Genomic DNA, 5,800 nt, shown 5'->3' with positions numbered 1-5,800 from the left:
TCCAATATCTGAATGGTACGCTCGGACTGTCCGTCCGTCTGAGGATGAAACGCTGTGCTCAACTCCACCTGAGTACCCAACTCTCTCTGCACGACTCTCCAAAACTGCGAAGTAAACTGAGTACCTCTATCTGAGATGATAGAAACCGGAACACCATGCAACCGAACAATCTCTCGGATATAAATCCTGCCGGCCGCTCTGAAGAATAGGTAGTACACACAGGAATGAAGTGCGCGAACTTGGTCAGCCGATCAACAATCACCCAAATAGCATCAAATTTCTTCAAAGTCCGAGGAAGTCCAACAACAAAGTCCATAGTAATCCTCTCCCACTTCCACTCGGGAATATCCATCTGCTGAAGCAAGCCACTTGGTCACTGATGCTCATAGTTCACCTGTTGACAATTGAGACACCGAGCCACAAATCCCACAATATCTTTCTTCATTCTTCTCCACCAGTAGTGCTGCCTCAGATCCTGATACATTTTCGCGGCACCCGGATGAATAGAATACCGCGAGCTATGGGCCTCCTCCAGAATCAACTCTCTAAGCCCATCCATATTGGGCACACAGATCCGGCCCTGCATCCTCAATACACCATCATCACCAATGGTCACATCTCTGGCATCGCCATGCTGAACTCTGTCCTTAAGGACAAGCAAATGCGGATCATCATACTGGCACTCTCTGATGCGATCATATAAGGAAGACCGAGAAATCACACAAGCTAACACCCGGCTGGGCTCCGAAATATCTAATCTCACAAGCCGATTGGCCAAGGCCTGAACATCAACTGCAAATGGCCTCTCCCCAACTGGAATGTACGCCAAGCTTCCCATACTCACTGCCTTTCGGCTCAAAGCATCGGCCACTACATTGGCCTTTCCCAGATGATACAGAATAGTAATATCATTATCCTTAAGCAACTCTAGCCACCTTCGCTGCCTCAAATTAAGGTCCTTTTGCTTGAACAAATGCTGAAGACTGCGATGATCAGTGAATACCTCACAAGATACGCCATACAAGTAGTGCCTCCAAATCTTCAATGCATGAACAATAGCAGCCAATTCCAAATTATGAACATGGTAGCTCTTCTCATGGGGCTTCAACTGACGAGAAGCATAAGCAATAACCCTACCCTCCTGCATCAATACACGGCCAATCCCAACTCGCGAAGCATCACAATATACGGTATATGAACCTGAAGCTGATGGAAAAACCAATACTGGAGCTGTGGTCAAAGCTGTCTTGAGCTTCTGAAAGCCCTCCTCACACTCGTCCGACCATAAAAATGAAGCACCCTTCTGAGTCAACTTGGTCAAGGGCGATGCAATGGATGAAAATCCCTGAACAAATCGGCGATAATAGCCTGCTAACCCAAGAAAGCTACGAATCTCTGTGGCTGAGGACGGTCTAGGCCAACTCTGAACCGCCTCTATCTTCTTTGGATCAACCTGAATACCCTCGCTGGACACCACGTGTCCCAAGAAAGCCACTGAACTGAGCCAAAACTCACACTTGGAGAACTTTGTATAAAGCTTCTCCTCCCTCAATCTCTGCTATACAACTCGTAAATGCTCCGCGTGCTCCTCCTGACTACGCGAGTACACCAGAATATCATCAATGAAAACAATAACGAACGAATCCAGATAAGGCCGAAATACGTTGTTCATCAAATGCATGAACGCTGCTGGGGCATTGGTCAGCCCGAAAGACATGACAAGAAACTCATAGTGACCATATCTAGTCCTGAAAGCAGTCTTAAGAATATCTGAATCCCTGATCTTCAACTGGTGATAACCCGAACGGAGATCAATCTTGAAAAACACCCTCACTCCCTGTCTGGTCGAACAAATCATCAATGCGAGGCCGAGGATACTTGTTCTTAATTGTTACCTTGTTCAATTGCCTATAATCGATGCACATTCTCATTGTGCCATCCTTCTTCTTCACAAACAGAACTGGCGCACCCCAAGGTGACACCTAGGCCGAATGAACCCTTTATCTAGGAGTTCCTGAAGCTGCTCCTTCAATTCTTTCAACTCTGCTGGTGCCATACAATATGGCGGAATAGAGATGGGCTGAGTGCCCGGCACCAGGTCAATACCAAAATCAATGTCCCTGTCCGGTGGCATGCCCGGCAGGTCTGCAGGAAATACATCGGGAAACTCCCTCACCACTGGAACAGAATCAACACTAGGAGCCTCAGCTCCAACATCCCTCACAAAAGCAAGATACGAGAGACAACCCTTCCCAACCATACGCTGGGCCTTCAAGAACGAAATCACTCTACTTGGAACATAATCAGTCACACCATGCCACTCGATCCGCGGTACACTCGGCATAGCCAAAGTGACTGTTTTAGCATGACAGTCTAGAATAGCATGACACGGAGATAGCCAATCCATGGCCAAAATAACATCAAAGTTCACCATGCTCAATAGCAATAGATCAACCCGGGTCTTCAGACCCCCAATAGCACAACACATGACCGGTACACACGGTCCACAACAATAGTGTCGCCAACCGGGGTAGACACATGAACAGGTAAAACAAGAAACTTCCGGGGCGCACTCAAATAGTGAGCAAAATATGAGGACACGTAAGAATAGGTGGAACCGGGATCAAATAATATTGAGGCATCTCTGTGGCAGACTGAAACAATGCCTGTAATGACAATGTCTGAAGCAATGGCATCTGTCCTGCCTGGAATAGCATAAAAACGAGCCTGGCCACCGCCTGATCGACCTCCACCTCTAGGGCGACCTCTGGCTGCCTGATCTCCGGCCCTAGCTGGCTGGGCGGGTGATGAAGTAACTGGTGCAGAAGTCGAGGGCTGATCCCTCTGCTGAAACTGACCACCACGAAGTCGAGGACACTGCCTCCTCATGTGACCTAACTCTCCGCACTCATAACAACTACCCGGTGCTGGAGATGGGGACTGAAGGGAACCCCTCGCACCGGAGTGACTAGCAGATGCACTCGGCGCAGAAGAACCCTGAGCTGATGGGGCATGAGATGAACTCTGAGCTGGGAGGGCGCTGAGTGAAGACTGGCCCTGCTGAGACCCATGATGACCACGGCCTGAAGATGCCCCACGATACTCTGGACGGGCCGACTGAGCAGGCCTGAAAGAACGACCTCTACCATGCTGGAAATGGCCCCTAGACGGAGCACCACTGAAACTGCCCGATCCTCGAGGCCTTTTGGCCTCCCTCTCCTCTCGCTCTCTACGGCGAACCGTCTCAATCTCACGAGCGATATCGACCACCTCCTCGAACGTAGCACCCAATACTCTCTCTAGTCATCAGAATACGGAGATGGTAGTTAAGGCCATCCATAAATCTCCTGATCCTCTCACGATCTGTCGGAATCATCCAAATAGCATGACGGGCCAACTGTGAAAACCTCATCTCATACTGGGTCACGGTCATATCCCCCTGCGTCAACCACTCAAACTGTCTACGCAGGTCCTCTCTGCGGGACTGCGGTACATACTTCTCTAGGAAGAGAGCGGAGAACTGCTGCCAAGAAAGGGGTGCTGCACCGACAGGCCTACGCCTCTCAAAGTCCTCCCACCAAGTAAAAGCAGCCCCGGTAAACTGAAAGGTGGTAAATGCCACACCACTAGACTCAAGAATCCCTGTTGTACGGAGCATCCGCTGACACCTGTCAAGAAAACCCTGGGCATCCTCGCCCTCAGAACCACTGAATGTCGGAGGCTGGAGTCTACCAAACCTCTCAAGACGACGCTGCTCATCCTCCGGCATAACTGGAACCCTGAACTCCTGCAACCGACTGAGCTGGGGGTGCCTCTGGCGTCTGTAGTCCATGCACTACCTGCTCAGGTGTGCGAGCAGCGGGGGTCTGGTTGCCTCCCCCGGCCTGCGAAGTAGCTGCTGCTGTGGTGGCTGAAACCGCCTGAGCCAGGCCAGTGCAAACTGTCAAGATCTGTGCCAAGTCTCTTGAAGACCCGGAATCACGATGGGCACAGCTGGTGCCTGAACTGGTGCTGCTGGAGCCTGATCGGAGCTGGGGCAGCCGGTGGATCAACAGATGTTGCCCTCGCTACTCTGCCTCTTCCATGACCACGACTGCGTCCACGGCCTCTGGTGGCCTCAGTGGGTGGTACTGGTGGTCGTCCACCTCGTCCGGTCGCTCGTGTCTTCACCATCTGTGAGAGAATAGAATAATGGAAGTTTAGTTCTCGGGTAAACAAAGTCGCACGACAAGAATTTCAAGAATATGAAGTTTTCCTATAGGTTCTGCAGCCTCTCGAGGATAAATACAGACGTCTCCGTACCGATCCGCGAGACTCTACTAAACCGGCTCATGACTCGTAAGACCAAGTAACCTAGGCTTTGATACCAACTTGTCACGATCCCAACCCCGGTCGTGATGGCGCCCAACACACTGCTAGGCAAGCCCAACCAATTAACAAACTTAACCCAATTCATTATACAGTTCGTTATTAGCTAATACAATTAAATTACCAAATCAACATATTAGAATTCTGAAATAAGAGTTAAATGTGCGGAATTTCAAATAACAATACTACTACATAGCCCAAAAGATCTGGTGTCACAAGTCTGAGCCTCTAATACAGGTTTATCAATCTAATACATGTCACTCTAGGGGAATACAAAATAAAACAAAGGATAGAAGGGAGAGATGAGGGCTGCGGACGCCATGCAACTACCTCGATGCTTCCAGATATGCGCTGCTCAACAGAGAATCTTCACTCAGCCTCAGGTGCACCTGGATATGCACGCAAGGTGCAGGGAGTAATGTGAGTACTCCGACCCAGTGAGTAATAAACATAAATAAAGGCTGAGAATAAGAAATCATGGATAAACACGTTGTAATCTATAATACGGCAGTTTAAACCAAGTAGTATGAAATCAATAAACCAGTGAAGTAGAAACATGGAAATACTACAACAGATAAGCAAATAAATGATAGCAAAATAAAGGGATGCAACACATAGTACGATACTCTCTAGTACCCGCTGCGGCGTGCAGCCCGATCCATTTATTTATCGTCGACGGCGCTCACTGGGGGTGTGCAGACTCCGGGAGGGGCCCCTTACGGCCCAAGCGCAATATCAAGCCATCTCGTGGGACCAGCTAGGCCCTCGGCCTGGTATCAATATCAATATAATACTGTTGCAGCAGCAGCCCGATCCATACTCAGTCCAGAAATCACATAAGCCCCTCGGGCCATAATAAAATAGTAGTTCTCAGCCCGAAACATCATTAGAAATATCATTTAAGTTTCAAATCTGAGTAAAAGTGGTTGAGTTTGTAAAACAGTATTAAACAATAGGACTGAGTTCAAGTAATATCTCAAAATAGTGAGAAAACGGTGATAGCAATCCCCGAAGGGTTCAAATAGTTGGCACGAAGCCCAAATATGGCATTCAGCCCAAGTCATGATGATAACAAATAAGTCTCAGTCAAATACGCAGTAAAATCATCAATCGGGACGGACCAAGTCACAATCCCCAATAGTAAACGACCCCACGCTCGTCATCAAGAGCGTGTCTCACCTCAATATAGCACTATGATGTGCAATTCCGGAGTTTCAAACCCTCAGGACATCATTTACATTCATTACTCACCTCAAACCGACCAAAACTCTAGCTCGCTATGCCCTTGCCTCTCAAATCGGCCTCCTCGCGCGTCGAATCTGACAATAACCAGAGCGAATACGTCACAATATGACGTAAACGGAACCAAAACCCAATACGAAAACAATAACAAAAACTAACCAAAACTACCCGTAAATACGACCAAACCCGG

This window comes from Nicotiana attenuata, unplaced genomic scaffold (genome assembly GCF_001879085.1).
Source record: "Nicotiana attenuata strain UT unplaced genomic scaffold, NIATTr2, whole genome shotgun sequence".
Classification (NCBI taxonomy): domain Eukaryota; kingdom Viridiplantae; phylum Streptophyta; class Magnoliopsida; order Solanales; family Solanaceae; genus Nicotiana; species Nicotiana attenuata.
The sequence above is the reverse complement of the archived record's forward strand: the minus strand, read 5'-3'. Positions refer to the sequence as shown.